We start from the raw sequence: 16350 nt of genomic DNA, 5'->3' as shown, positions 1-16350 counted from the left end.
ACAGATGTGACGTGTTATCTCATTGTACTTTTGAATTGTATTTCCCTGACGATGAGTAATGTTGAGCATCTTTTCATGTGTCTCTTGGCTATGTGTATGTCTTCCTTGGGAAAATGTCCATTCATATCGTCTGCCCATATTTAATTGGATATCTCATTTTTGGGGTGCTGTATAACTTTATATATTTTGGACACTAACCCTTTGTCAGATGTCTTTACAAATATTATCCTGTAGGTGTTTTAGTTTTGTTGATTATTTCCTTGGTGATGGAAGATTTTATTTTTATGAAGTCCCATTATTTTTGCTTATGTTTCCCTTCCCTCAGGAGATATATCTACAAAGATGTTTGTACAGCCAATGTCAAATAAGATACTGCCTGTGTTAGTTATCCTCTGGGATTTTTTGGTTTCACGTTTCACACATATGTCTTTATCCATGTTGGATTTATTTGTGTATGTTGTAAGAAAGGGGTCCGTTGTTTTTGTTTTGTTTTGCAGGTTGCTGTCTATTTTCTCCAAAACCATATGTTGAGGAGACTTTTTTTTATGTTTATGTATTTATTTTTGAGAAGAGAGAGTACATGCAGAAGAGGGGCAGAGAAAAATGGAGAGAGAGGATCACATGCATGCTCTGCACTTCCCTGAGATCATGATCTGAGCTGAAACCCCAATCACAGTTTTGGAGCCACCCATGTGTCCCAAGACTCTCTTTTTTTCCCCATTGGATATCCTTTTCTGCTTTGTGGCAAATTAATTGACCATATAGGTTTGAGTTCATTTCTGGGTTTCCATTCTATTGATCTCTGCGTCTGTGTTTTTGTTGTTGTTGTTTGCCAGTACCATACTGTTCTGATCAGTACAGCTTTGTAATATAACCTAAAGTCTAGAAGTGTGATGTCTCCAGCTTTAGTTTTCGTCTTCAATTTTGTTTTGGCTGTTTGGGGTCTTTGTCATTCCATACAAATTTGGGGATTATTTGTTCTAGTTCTGTGACAAATGTTTTCGTTAGTGTGATAGGTATTTCATTACATGTGTAGATTGTTTTGAGGAGTGTAGACATTTTAGCAGTATTTTATTCTTCCTATCCATGAATATGAAATGTATTTCCTTTTCTTTGTGTCCTCTTCCATTTCTTTCATCAGTGTTTCATAGCCTTTAGAGTACAGGTCTTTCACCTCCTTGGTTAGGTTTATTCCAGTATCTTGGGGTATTTGGTGCACCTGTCAATGGGATTGATCCCTTACTTTCTCTTTCTGTTAATTCATTATTTGTCTACAGAAATGTAATAGATTTATGTACATTGATTTCTGTATATTTTGATTTGCCAAATTCGTATATCAATTCTAGCAATTTTTATGGGGTCTTTCATGTTTTTTATAGAGAGCATCATGTCAGTTCTAAATAGTGAAAGTGCTACTTCTTCCTTGCCGATTTGGATGCCTCTGATTTCTTTTTGTTTTCTGATTGCTGTGGCTAGGGTTTCCCATACTATGGGGAATAACAGTGGTGAGAGGGGTCATCCCTGCCTTGTCCCTGACCTTGGAGGAAAATTTTTCAATTTTTCCCCATTGAGGATGAGATGAGCTCTGGGTTTTTCATAGATGACCTTTATTATGTGCAGGTAGGTTGAGTCCCAATCTACTTTGCTAGGGGTTTTTATCATGAATGGATGTGACATTTGTCAAATGCTTTTCCTGCATCTGTTGAAAGCATCATATTGTTCTTATCCTTTCTTCTATTACTGTGGTACATCATGTTGATTGTTCTGTGAATGTGGAATCACCCTTGCAGCCCAAGAATATATCCCACTTGATATGGTAAATGATTCTATGAATATATTGTTGACTTTAATTTGAAGGTATTTTGATGAGAATTTCTGCATACATACTCATTGGGCTATTGGTCTGCAGTTTTATTTAAAAATGTTTAACATATTAAAAATATTTATTTACTTAGAGACATAGAGTACATAAAAGTGAGGGAGAGGCAGAGAGACAGGGAAAGAGAGAATCCTGGCCATGCTCCACACTGTCATGGCAGGGTCCAACATGGGACTCAAACCCACGCACTGCAAGATAATGTCCTAATCCGAAATTAAGAGTTGGACAGTAAACCGACCGAGCCACACAGGCGCCCCGGAAGTTTTTGGTTTTAGTGGAGGTTCATCTGGTTTTGGTATCAGGGTAATGATGGCCTCATAAAATGAATTTGTAAGTTTTCCTTCTTTTTTATTTTTTGTAATAATTCGAGAAGAATACATATTACCTCTTCCTTAAATGTATGGTAGAATTCATCATCTGGCCCTGAACTCTTGTGTTGGGGGGAAATTTTTTATTACTGATTTGATTTCTTTCTGTTTTCAGATTTTATGTATCTTCCTGTTTCAGTAGTTTTTGTGTTTCTAGGAATTTGTCCATTTTTCTCAGTGTCCAATTTGTTGCATATAGTGTTTCATAATATTATCTTCTAACTGTATTTTTGTGGTGTTGACTGTTATTTCTTCTTTCTCCTTTCTGTGATTTTATTTACTTGAGTCCTTTCTCTTTTCTTTGTGAAAAGTCTGCCTAGGAGGTTTTCATGTTGATTACTGTCTTCAAGAAACCAACCCCTGGTTTCATTGATTTGGTCTAGTGTCTTTTTGGTTTCTATATTCCTTATTTCTGCCTTAATCTCTATTATTTCCTTCCTTCTGCTATTCTTCTTCTCATTCCTTTAGTTGTAAGTTAGGTTTGTTTGAGATTTTTCTTGCTCTTTATGCTAAGCTTGTAATGCTGTATACTTCCATCATGGACTGCTTTTGCCGCATTCCAAAGGTTTTTCCAGTGTATTTTCATTTTCATTTGTTTTAGTGTATTTCCTCATTGATTTCCTGTTTGACCCATTCATTTATTAGCATGTTGTTTAACCTCCCTTTACTTGTGGCCTTTCCCTGTGTGTGTGTGTGTGTGTGTGTGTGTGTGTGTGTGTGTGTGTGTTAACTTCAAGTTTCCTAGCTTTGTGGTCAGAAAAGATGCTTGGTCTGATCTCTGTCTTTGGGTAACTCTTGAGGCCTGATTTGTGACCTAGAATGTGATCACTTCTGGAGAATGCCCCATGTGCGCTTGAAAAGAATGTGTACTCTGCCATTTTAGTATGGAGTGTTCTGAATATACCTGTTAAACCCATCTGGTCCAGTGTGTCATTCAAAGCCATTGTTTCCTTGTTGATTTTCAGTTTACAGCTTCTCTCCATTGATGTGAGTGATGTGTTAAAGTCCTCTACAATCGTTATATTATTATAAATGAGTTCTTTTATGGTTGTTGTTAAATGTTTTACATACCTGGTGGTTGCATGTTGTGTGCATCAAAATTTACAATCATTGGATCTTCTTGTTTGGTTGTCTCCTTTAGTATGATAGTGTCTGTCTTCATCTCTTGTTATAGCTTTATTTATTTATTTATTTATTTATTTATTTATTTAAATTTAAGTCATAGTTGACATACAGTGCATTCTCGGATTCGGGAGTAGAATTTGGTGATTCATCCCTTACATAAAACACCCAGTGCTCATCACAAGTGCTCTCCTTAATACTCGTCCCCCATCTAGCCCAGCGCTGACCCATTTCCCTCCATCAACCTTCAGTTTTTTTCTCTATCATTAAGAGACTCATGTGGTTTGTTACCACTTTTCTCTTTTCCTGCCCCCTTCCCATGTTTTCATCTGTATTGTTTCTTAAATTCCACATGAGTGAAATCATATATTTGTCTTTCTCTGATTGACATATTTCACTTAGCATAATACATTCGAGCTCTATCCACATCATTGCAAGTGGCACAATTTCATTCTTTTTGAAGCTGAGTTATATTTCATTGTATATACATATGCATGTATGTACGTATGTATGTACATATGTATGTATGTAGGTATGTATGTACATATGCGTATACATTCACACACACACACACACACCCCACAACTTCTTTATACCTTCATCAGTTGATGGATACTTGGGCTTTCTCCATAATTTGGCTACTGTTGATAATGCTGCTATAAATATTGGGTGCATGCAATTTTACTACTAGGTATTGACCCAAAGGGTACCAAACTACAGTCTCGTTTTTAAAGTTTATTTTACCTGATATAAGTATTGCTACTGGCTTTCTTTTGACATTATTGGCATAATAAATGTTTCTTCATTCCCTCACTTTAAATCTGAAGGTGACTTAAGTCCAAATAAGGCTTTGTAGGCAGCATCTAGATAGGCCTTGGTTTTGTTTGGTTTTTTCTTTTCTTTTTTTTTCTTTTTATCCATTCTGACACTCTATCCAATGTCTTTTGATTGGAGCATTTAGTCGATTTGCACTCAGAGTAATTATTGATAGGCATATATTTAGTGCCATTCTACTAGTTGTTTTGCCATTGTTTCTTGATGTTTTCTCTGATTCTTTCTTGTCTGTAACACTTTTGGTCTTTCATTTCCACTCAAAGAGTCTGATTTAAATATTCTTTTCTTTTGACTGGTAGTACATTCTTTACTTTTTAAAAAATATTTCTTTTTAAAAATTTAAGCCCAAGTTAGTTACCTTATAGTGGAATACAGTTTCAGGATTAGAATTTAGTGATCCATCAATTACAATATATATCCAGTACTCATCCCAATTGCACTCACCAATGCCCATCACCCATTTAGCCCATACCCCTATTCAGTAACCCTCCAGGAACCCTGAGCTTCTTCCTTTTATTTTAACAGTCTCTTATCGTTTGACTCCCTCTCTGTTTGTATCTTATTTTTGCTTTCCTTTCACTACGTTCATCAGTGTTATTAAATTCCACAGATGAGAGAAATCATATGATGTGTGTCTTTCTCTGACATATTTTGCTTAGCATAATAAAGTGCAGTTCCATCTACGTTGTTGCAAATAGCAAGATTTCACTCCTTTTGATTGCCGAGTGATAGTCCATTGTATGAATATACCACATCTTCTTTATCCATTCATCTGTCAATGGTCATTTGGGCTCTTTGCATAATTTAGCTATTGTTGATAATGCCTCTATAAACATTGGAGTGCATGTGCCACTTCGAGTCAGCGTTAGTGTATCCTTTGGATAAATACCTAGTTGTGCAATTGCTGGGTCCTAGTGTAGTTCTATTTTTGGTTTTTGTAACAAATCTCCATACTATTTTCCTGAGTAGCTACACCACTTTGCATTCCCACCAGCATTGCAAAAGGGTTCCCTTTCTCAGCATCCTTGCCAACATCTGTTGTTTCCTGAGATATTAATTTTAACCATTCTGATAGGTGTGAAGGGATATCTCATTATGGTTTTGATTTGTATTTCAGTGATGACGAGTGAGATTGAGCATCTTTTCATGTGTGACCAATCTGGATATCATCTTTCTTAACGTGTCTCTTCATGTCTTTTGCCCATTTCTTCACTGGATTATTTGGTTTTTGGGTGTTGAGTGTGATAAGTTCTTTATAGACTTTGGACACTAACCCTTTATCTGATATGTCACCTGCAAACATCTTCTCCCATTCCATTAAGTTTCCTTTTAGTTTTCCTGATTGTGTCCTCTGCTATGCAGAAGCTTTTTTCTTGAGGTCCCAATAGTTTATTTTGGTTTTTATTGCCCTTGCTTCTGGAGACATGACAAGCAAGAAGAAGCTGCGGTCAGAATCAACGAGGTTGGTTGCCTGTTTTCTCCTCTAGGATTTAGATGGTTTCCTATCTTACATTTAGATCTTTCATCCATTTTGAGGTGTGTGTATGTGTGTGTGTGTGTGTGCGGTGTGTGTGTGTGTGTGTGTGTGTGTGTGTGTGTGTGAGAGAGAGAGAGAGAGAGAGAGAGAGAGAGAGAGAGAGAGAGAGAGAGAGAAGTTTAAGAACATAGTCCAGGTTCATTTTTCTCATTGTCCAGTTTTCCCAGTACCATTTGCTGAAGACACTCTTTTTTTCCTTTGGATATTCTTTCCTGCTTTGTCAGAAATTACTCAGCCACATGTTTCAGGGTCCATTTCTGGGTTTTCTATTCTGTTCTTTTGACCTATGTGTCCGTTCTTGTGCCCGTACCATACTGTCTTGATGATTGCGGCTTTCTAATACACCATAAAGTCCAGAATTGTAATGTCTCCAGCTTTGTTTTTCTTTTTCAACATTACTTTGGCTCTTTGGGGTCTTTTCTGGTTCCATACAAATTTTAGGATCGTTGGTTCTAGCTCTGTGAAGAATGCTCATGTTATTTTGATAGGAATTGCATTGGATGTGTTGATTGCTTTGGGTGGTATTGACATTTTAACAATATTTGTTCTTCTAATCCATTAGCATGGAGTGTTTTTCCATTTCTTTGTGTCTTCTTCAACTTCTTTCATAGACGTTATATGGTTTGTTCTTTTAATTTTTTTAATGTTTATTTATTTTTGAGAGAGTGAGCAAGCGAGTGAGGGTGCATGAGCAGGGGAGGGGCAGAGAGAAAGAGGGAGATACAGACTCTAAAGTAGGCTCCAGACTCCAAGATGTCAGCACAGAGCCCGTCGTGGGACTCCATCCCACAAATGCAGGATCATGTCCTGAACCGAAGTCGGCACTTAATTGATGAGCCACCCAGGCGCCCCTCTATTGTTTTAAGTGTACTGACATTTTACCTCTTTGGTTAGGTTTATCCCTGGGTATTTTATGGTTTCCAGTGCAGTTTAAATGAGATCACTTCCTTGATTTCTCTTTCTGCTGATTCATTATTGGTTTATAGAAATGCAATCAATTTCTGTATATTGATTTTATATTCTGAGACTTTCCTGAATTACTGTATCAGTCCCAGAAGATTTTGGTGGAGTCTTTTGCATTTTCCACGAGAGTATCATGTCTGTGAGCAGAGAAAGTTTGAGTCCTCCTTGCCAACTTGGATACCTTGTATTGCTTTTTGTTGTCTCACTGCTGAAGCTAGGACTCCAACAGAATGGTAAATGACAGTGCTGAGAGTGGACATCCCTGTCGTGTTCCTGAACTTAGGGGGAAAGCCCTCGGTTTTTCCCCATTAAAGATGATATTAGCTGTGGGACTTTTGTATCTGGACATTCTCATGTTGAGGCACGATACTTCTATCTCTCCTTTCATGAGGTTTTTTTTTTCTTTTTTCATCAAGAAAGGATGCTGCTGCATTTCGTCAAATGTTTATTCTGCATCTATTGAGAGGATCATGCGGTTCTTATCCTTTCTTTTATCAATGTGATGTATCACATCAGTTGATTTGAAGACATTGAATCTGTTGTGCATCCCAGGAATAAATTCCACCTAATTGTGCCGAATAACTCTTTTTATGTGTTGTTGGATTCGGTTTGCTACTTTTTGTTGAGAATTTTTGCATCCAGTTTCATCAGGGAAATTGGCCTGTATTTTTCCTTTCTGTTGGGGTCTTTGTCCAGTTTGGACTCAAGGCCAAGCTGGCCTCATAGAATGAGTTTGGAAGTGTTCCTTCCATTTCTCTGCCCATGACCTTATCTTGTTCTTTCAATTGGAATGCCTTCCTCTTGTCTTGGCATTTTGGCTGAGTATTTGCCTTCTCTGTATTACAAAAGCTCATTATGTTACCTGCCTGTGAGATGAATGGTTTTATGAAGAGGAGGTCATCCAATGTCCAGGGCCTGGCACATCAGGGAGTGTCTGTGGTGTGTGTTGCATGCACTGTTTTGTGTTCTGGCTGCACTATCCTTCAGGCCAGTTGTATGGGCAATATATGTTCCTTGGACAGAATGTGGTGGGACCTATCTAGGTCTGCTCTGACCTGCTTGTTAAATGAGACTTGAAACGACTGCCACTCAAAGTGAAGCTCTGCAGAACTGTCTGGTCAAGAGACGTGGTGTGGTCATGGGCTTCCACTGGTCTTCTGGGGGATGGACCAGCTACACTGGGACTGAGGCAAGTTTGAATGACCTAGAAGGCCAGAGCACAGGAAGGTGGGGTTGGTGTAAGCATCTTAGGCAGCCAGTGTGGGGATGACATTGTTTCCAGCAGACGGCTCTGTGTTTATGCTGGGGGGAGGGGGGGTGGGCAGAGCAGGGAAATGGCACCACGCAGCTCCTCTGTTCTAGCTCTTTGTCCCCTTATTGTGAACACTGCTCTCAGGGATGCTCTCCACGATGAGTGTATAATCTCCCCACTATGTGCACCAGGCATTGTACAGATCACTGTTTCCATGCCACCTGCCTGCAAGTTGTTTTCTGCCTTCTCTTCAGGAGTAGGCCAGTGTCCTCGGGGCTGTATTCCAGCAAGCCTGCTAACCTTTAAAACCTCATAATCTCGGGGTGCCTGGATGGCTTGGTTAAGTGTCTGACTCTTGATCCTGGCTCAGATCATGACCTCGTGGTCGTGGGATTCTCTCCTCCTTCTCGTCCTGTCCCTCCCTTGCATGTGCTCTCTTTCTCTCGCTCTAAAAATAAATAAACAAAAAAATTAGTGTCATGGAATACGTTATTTAGGCAACACTGCCTCTGAAGGGAATGGCAGGGATCTATCAGTTAAATTTCCAGCACTGACTAGGGAATTCTTTGCTGGCTGGTTAAAGGTTACATTCCTGCAGGAGTGAAATTAGGTTTAGTGACATGGGGCCTTAACTAAGTAACGTTGCGCCTGTGATTTTTCTTAACATTCCAAATCCAAATTTTTACACATACATTTTTTAATTAAATGTATAGCCCTAAATAATATTTTAACCATCTACTGCCAGCCCAATGATCATATCCTGTGAAACTGTGGCCATCTCCTAATCATAGGTGAAGATCAACTCTGTGGTCCTAAGATCTTTGTGGCTCTAAGTTACATTGATCTATGTTACTAAGATCTTTGTGAGTCTAGGTTACTGCTGGCCTTTTGAAGTCTTTGACCCAGGGACCCCCAGCGAGGTTGCTGAGCCATCACTTAGGCACAGAAGCACCCTTTCCAAGTCCCCTCTTCTTAAAGCGTTGTCTTTCTCTCTTGTGATTCTGGGTCTCACTCTTTGGCAAGTCACATATCCTCATGCAAACATGTCAGAGTGGCCCAGAGAAAGCTGCTTTCCTGTGAGTCCCCATTCATGGTCACATCTTATCCTTCTGAAACCCGTTGAACTCCCTATCGTTCTTCCAGTCTTTGAATATCTCTTTGATTTGGAAATATTTCATTCTCTTGTATTCCTGATAAAAATATGCATGAAAATATTAAAGCAAGGATTCTTTACAATAAGTGAGCCAGTCACAATGATTCATCTGGCCGTGTGTATATTTTTAGTTTTGACAATGTTCAGGCATGATGTGAAGTACATCCTGTAAAATCTGAGTATCATTCCTTATCTAGGATAACCACCTTTATGGAAAGCCATTCAATGACATGATCGTTCAAGATCAGAAAAACACTTAATTTACATACCACATAATACAGTGGTATATACATGTTATTATCTGAAAATATGTCAAGGAGATGTTTCTATGAAGTGTATATCATGCATTCAGTTTTTTGTAACATGAATGCTATTATTTAAATTAAACAGTAGTAAGAACAACAAGAATAGGTACATGTCCATCACTAGTAACTAATACTAGAACTGGTCATATAATATTATGTGTTGCAAACATAAAACCATGATTACTAATCATCTTTTCATTCGTGATGGGTTTCTAGTTACCAGAAAAATTGGGAAGGTATTACTGAGTCTCCACATACATCAGACTGTTTTCTGACTATTTATGTCATATGAGTTGGTACATAATCACCATCAATATCCCAAAGAGATATGGTAGTATGAAGTACTATTAAAATTTAGTACTTTATTTTAGTAGTAAATTAAAGTAGTAAAGTAGTACTTTACTTTAGTAGTAAAATTTATAGATTTACAGATTGCTTAGGTTTTAACCTCTTCTATCCCAGACTCATCCCAACTGGCACATTTCCGTCATCCTGTCTCCTTAGGCTCCACTTGGCCATGACAATTTTTAGATTTTTCCATATTTTTCATAATCTGAAAAGTTTTGAGGGTACGTTTGTAGAATGTATTTTGTAGAATGATCCTTGGCTGGGATATGTCTAATGTTTGTTCAAATGCTTAGGCTAACGTTACTGTGTTTTGGAGCAGAAGATCCAGAGGCATAATGCTATCCATAGTTATCACTTCACATAAAGGTTTTTTACTCTGAAGATTGGGGTCTTTTTTGGTTCCATACAAATTTTAGGATTGTTCTTGTTCTGTGAAAACTGCTGTTGGTATTTTGATGGAAATTGAATTGTGTCAATTGTTTTGGGAAGTATAGACATTTTCACTGTATTTGTACTTCCAATCCATGAGTATGGAATGTCCTTCCATTTCTTTGTGTCATCTTGAATTTCTTTCATCAATGTTTTATACTTTTCAGAGTATAGGTCGCTCACCACTTTGGTTAGATTTATTCATAGATACTTTATTATTTGGTGTACAACTGTAAATGGGACTGTTTCCTTAATTTCTCTTTCTACTGCTTCATTATTGTCTAGAAATGCAACAGATTACTGTACAATGATTTTGTATCTTGTGACATTGAATTCATTTATCAGTTCTAGCAGTTATTGGGTGGACTCTTTAGGGTGTTCTATATATAGTGTCATGTAGTCTGCAAAGTGTGAAAGATTCACTTCTTCCAGATTTGGATTTGTTTTTATTTTATTTTATTTTATTTTATTTTATTTTGCTTTGTTTCATTTCGTTTCTTTTGTCTGCTGGCTGTGGCTAGGACCTCCAATAACTTGTTTTTTTTTTTTCAATTGTATATTTGAACTTTATTTTTTTTCTTTTCAATATATGAAATTTATTGTCAAATTGGTTTCCATACAACACCCAGTGCTCATCCCAAAAGGTGCCCTCCTCAATACCCATCACCCACCCTCCCCTCCCTCCCACCCCCCATCAACCCTCAGTTTGTTCTCCATTTTTTAGAGTCTCTTATGCTTTGGCTCTCTCCCACTCTAACCTCTTTTTTTTTTTTTTCCCTTCCCCTCCCCCATGGGTTTCTGTTAAGTTTCTCAGGATCCACATAAGAGTGAAAACATATGGTATCTTTCTCTGTATGGCTTATTTCACTTAGCATCACACTCTCCACTTCCATCCACGTTGCTACAAAGGGCCATATTTCATTCTTTCTCATTGCCACGTAGTACTCCATTGTGTATATAAACCACAATTTCTTTATCCATTCATCAGTTGATGGACATTTAGGTTATTAAAAGTGGTAAGAGTAAACATCCTTGTCTTCTTCCTGACCTTACAGGAAAAGCTTTCAGATTTTCCCCATTAAGGTTGATTATAACTGCAGGGTTTTCATAGATAACCTTTATTACCTTGATGTATTTTCCCTGTAAACCTACTTTAGGGGGTTATAATCATGAATGGATGTTTTACTTTGTCAAATGCTCCTTTCTGCATGTATTGAAATGACCGTGTGGTTCTTTTCTTTTAAAGTTTATTAATTTTGAGAGAGCGTGAGCAGGGGAGGGGCAGAGAGAGAGGGAGACACAGAATTCGAAGGAGGCTCTTGGCTCTGAGCTTTCAACACAGATTCTGATGCGGGACTTGAACTCAGGAATCATGAAGTCATGACCTGAGCTGATTTCAGACTGTTAAAGGATGAGCCACCCAGATTCCCCGATCATCTGCTTCTTATCCTTTCTCCTGTTGATGTATTGTATCACAATGATTGATTTGTGAATATTGAACGACCTTTGTAGCTTGGGAATAAATCCCACTTAATTGTGGGATAGATTTACAGTTGTTATATCTTCTTTTTGGATTGTATCCTTTACTGTTATATAATGTTCTCCTCTGTCTCTTGTTATGTACTTTTTTAAGTGTATTTTTTCTGATACAAGTATTGCTACTCCAGCTTTCTTTTGACTTGCATTTTTGTGATGTTTCTCTATCCTCTCACTATTATTCTTGAGGTATAAAGTGGGTCACTTATAGGCATATAAATCTGTTTTGTTTTTTCATCCATTCTTACACCCTATGTCTCTAGATTGGAGCATTCACTACATTTACCTTCAAAGTAATGATTGATATGGATGTACGTATTGCCATTTTATTACCTGTTTTCTTGTGGTTTCTAATGATTTTCTCTGATCCTTCCTTGCCTTTCTTTCATGTTTTGCTTATTTTCTTTAGTGATATATTTGATTTCTTTACTTCTATTCTTAGCATATTTATGACTGGTTTTAGTATATAGTTACTGTTAGGTGTTTATATAACCTCTTCTGCATTTAACAGTTTGTATTAAGTTGATGATCATTTACCTTTGCACCCATTATTTTCTCCTCCCTAGGTTTTTGGTAGATATTATGTTTCAAATCCATTTCTCTGAATCCCTTAACTGATTTTTTTGCAGAAATATTCATTTTTTTACTTGATTTGTGTCTTCTACCTCTAAATTGTCACTGTTGGTCTCTCCTTTCCACTCAAAGAATCCCTCTTAATATTTCTTGCAGGACTGGTTCAGTGGTACAAACTCCTTTAGTTTTTGTTTGGGAAAGTCTGTGTCTCCTTCATCCTGAATGATAGACTTGCTGGATAGAGTTTTCTTGGCTGCTGAGTTTTCCATTCAGCACTTTGAATATGTGATGTCACTCGCTTCTGGCTTGCCAAATTTCTGTTCAGAAATATGTAGCTAGCCTTATGGGTCTCCCATTCTAAGTTAAGGACTCTTTTGCTGCTTTTAAGAGTTTTTCTTTATTGTCACTGTAATTCACAGATTTGCTTACAATATGTGTGTTGGCCTGATTTTGTTGATTTTGATGTGAGTTCTCTATTCTCCTGGATGTGGATGCTTGTTTCCCTCCCCCAATTAGGGAAGTTTTCAGCTATTATTTCCTCAAATTTTGCGCCCCATTTTCTCTTCCTTCTGGGACTCCTACAATATGAATACTATTATCTTTCCTGTAGTCACTGAGTTCCCTTAGTCTCATGTCATGTTACAGAATTCTGTTCTCTCTCTTTGGTTCAGTGTGATTAATTTCCATCACTCAGTCTTCGAGGTCACTAGTTTGTTTGGCTGCTTCTTCCATCCCTCTGTTCATTCCAGCAAACGTGTTTCTCCTTTATTGTGTCCTCAATGTCTACTGTGTTCTTATCTCTATGTCAGTGGTTTCACTCTTCTACTCATTTCACAACTCCAGTGAGTATCCTTATGATCATTGCTTTAAATTCTGTATCAGGTATGTTACTTATATCTCTTTGGCTTAGATCTCTGGCTGTGGCTTTGACTAGGTCTTTCACTATGGATATACATCTCTGTGTCTCCATTTTGTCTCTCTGCCTCTCTTAACACAGAGAAATAAAGTCAACTGTGCCTTCTGATCTTGAAATTAATGACGTTATGAAGAAGAGGTCCTGGAGTCCTCAGTAGTGCACGTCTCCATTTATAGGACCTGGACCTTCAGGAGGATATCATATGGGTATTGCCCACAGCCTGCTGTCGTGTCTGGGTTACTTTTCCTTTCAGTGCAGGTGTCTGCACTGATTTCGTGCCTGTTGTGGGCTGTGATAGCTCTCAGTGGTGTTAGTGGGACCCAGGCAGGCCAGCTGTGGGGAGTTAAGCCCGCTAGGTAACTTGGGAGCAGGGCAGGAGTGTTAGCAAAATTGCACAGGGCGACTAGTCCTATGCCAGGTTTCCCGATGTCCTTTGGTGGCTGGGGGCTGTGGAAGCTAGGGGCTTGAGGATATGCACAGAGTGTGTCGGTGCCTGGGGACATGTGGCTGGGTGAGGTGCAGATGTGCACAGCATGCTGTGGCAGCTATGCATGCAGCTTGTCGGACAGGATACCCTTGTGGTTTTAAGAATGATTGCCCTGAGACCAGCAGGCTTGGTGTGGTGAGTCCCCCAGTGAACCCTTGGGACTGGCGCACTGCTAACAGGTTAGGTAGCAGGAGTCTGTGCAGCCTCAGCCTCTGGTGGGTGCTTCTATACTTTTCTGGGAGGCTGGGGGAGAAGAATGATGCCTGTGAGCTCCCTCATTGTTGGAGAAGTCCTCCAACACACTCAGGAATCAGCATGAATACATCTGTCTCCTGTGGCCTCGGCATTGTGTAAATGCCATGTTTACGTTGCCTCTGTACACAGGCAGGGACCTGGCTATCACTTATCCTCCTGGATCACCCAGTGCTGGGTCAGATGACCTCCAAAGCTCCATGATCTAAACTCAAGGGAATTCAGCCCCTCTGGGTTTTAATGCCTAATGTAATGGAGATTAGTCTTCCCTGTGTCAGCTCCCTGGTGTGAGGGCTCACTTTCTCTGTCCATTCTGCAGGCAGCCAGCCTCCACCTTTCTGACCTTCCTAACCTTTCTGATGCAGCTTCTCTCTACTTAGGTGTGGAGTTTGTTCTTCCAGTCTTTGGATCATTCTCTGGTTCATGGACTTGGATGTGGAAGTTATGTAGTTGAAAAAATGGGGCAGGGTGAGCTTAGGGTCTGCTTACTCTGCTCTTATTAATTTTTTAAATGTCTTATTATTTTGGAGTTTTGAGACATGGGCAGACTCATATCAGCCATGGACTTCAGGATTAGAAAGGAACGTTCCCACATTTGCTTCTAGTATTCTGTGTTTTGAAACTCTCTTTAATGAGGTATAATTTACATATAACAAATAGGCCAAGTTAAAGGGTATAATTTGATGAGACTTGGTCTCATGGGTAGAGCACCATGAAGTCATATGGTTTCTCTTTAAACCTTAAACCATGATCCTGTTGTGTCTAGCGCTAATGTTGCTTTTGAAGTAAGGACTACTTTTTTTTTTAACGTTTTCAGATATTGCCCAGGTGTCTGAATGCCTGTACTGGGGTACCTACCTCCTTTTCTGATAGACTGTGTTCCCATAAGTATTGCAGTCGGTCTACCTTTGGACTTTATCCTGTGTTGTATCTTTCAGTCTGTTCACTTAATTTTGTTGTAGTACTTTAATGCTGAGGGACTCATAATTGGATTGATTTTCACTAAATAGTACGAGCTGCAGTTCAAATCATGACAGAAAGCATGTGCTTCCTGTGTTAGGTACTCAAGAGCAAGGCAGATATCCTGGGCAATTGAGCCGAGAATGTCACTCTTTTTTCCAGACCTCTTCCCCTCCCTGGGAGACAAGAATCTCCTTTTGGACACACAGAAATGTAGGTGAAGTCAGCAGAGAAAGGTCCCTTCTCCTCTCTTCCCTTTGTCTCTCAAACTCCCTGTCGCTACCTTATGCCTGTCCCTTTCCCGGACTCAATCCCCCAGGCCCACTGCTCCACTCCAGCCATGTGCTCTGGCCATCGCTTAGTGAGGAAACTACAGGAGGATTATGTAGTTCATGGGTCTGATCAAGAAATCTCTGCTCCTCAGAGTCCTCCTACACGTGGTGCTATCTGTGGAGACCTGGCATCCTGGACGTGGGTCTGACCCTCAGTCCTCTCCACAGTCACTGCTGGTCCCTCATCCTTCTCCACCATCAGAACTCAGCCATTTCCTAAGGACAGATACCTGTATATCTGACCCCAAGGCACCATGGAGTCAGGGGATATTTACAAAATAAATGAGCATAAGCACCCCATCAATCTAGATATAGAAAGTTCCCATCACCCCGGAAAACTACCTTGGCCTCCCCTGCACAAAGGGTGATCTTGCTTCTATCCTTCATTACCACCATTTCTGCAAGTGTCACCTGTGTGTACAGGAACCCCACTGTATGCACTCGATGGGGAGTGAGAGTAGATGGTCCTAGAAGCAGACATTGACACAGAGACAAGACGAGGAAAGGTGGATTAGGGGACAGTAGGAAGGACAAAGTGGAGGGGACAGGATGGGCAGGGAAAGCACTCAGGTAGATCTGACACCTTCTTAAAATGTATATATAATCACCATAGTCTGTCACCGTGCACAGTCCTGTTCAAATTTCAAAAGAGTTGTCCTATAAGGCAAAGAGATTTTGGTTTATTTCCCTCTGATCTTATGTTTTCCTACATGCATTCTGTCTTCTGTAGTTTATCTGTGGCTGTGGCCTCAGATGAACACTTTAGTGTGTGGCTGCATCTGTGAGATTATGTGTAATAGAAAATGATTGTCTTCAGATCTAGGTCTCTGAATGTACACATTCTCATAATTATCTTTTCATTGTGTGGCAGGGCCTGAATTCTAATAGAAAAATGAAGGACATTGTCTTATTTTTTAAAACAGTGATTCCCACCCTGGGCTGAGTTGTTAACAGTCTTAGTTTAATGAACTCCCGTGACTATCTTTTTTGGAGGATCATTGTGTGGAGATATCTTAATTGAAACTGTGAGAAGCGTGAGGGGACACTTCCCAGAGATTTTGCAGATGCTTTATGCACTGAATGTCTTCTTTTTCTCTTGTTCTT

The sequence above is a fragment of the Panthera tigris genome, chromosome E2, assembly GCF_018350195.1.
Source record: "Panthera tigris isolate Pti1 chromosome E2, P.tigris_Pti1_mat1.1, whole genome shotgun sequence".
NCBI classification, from domain to species: domain Eukaryota; kingdom Metazoa; phylum Chordata; class Mammalia; order Carnivora; family Felidae; genus Panthera; species Panthera tigris.
This window is presented reverse-complemented; position numbering follows the sequence as displayed.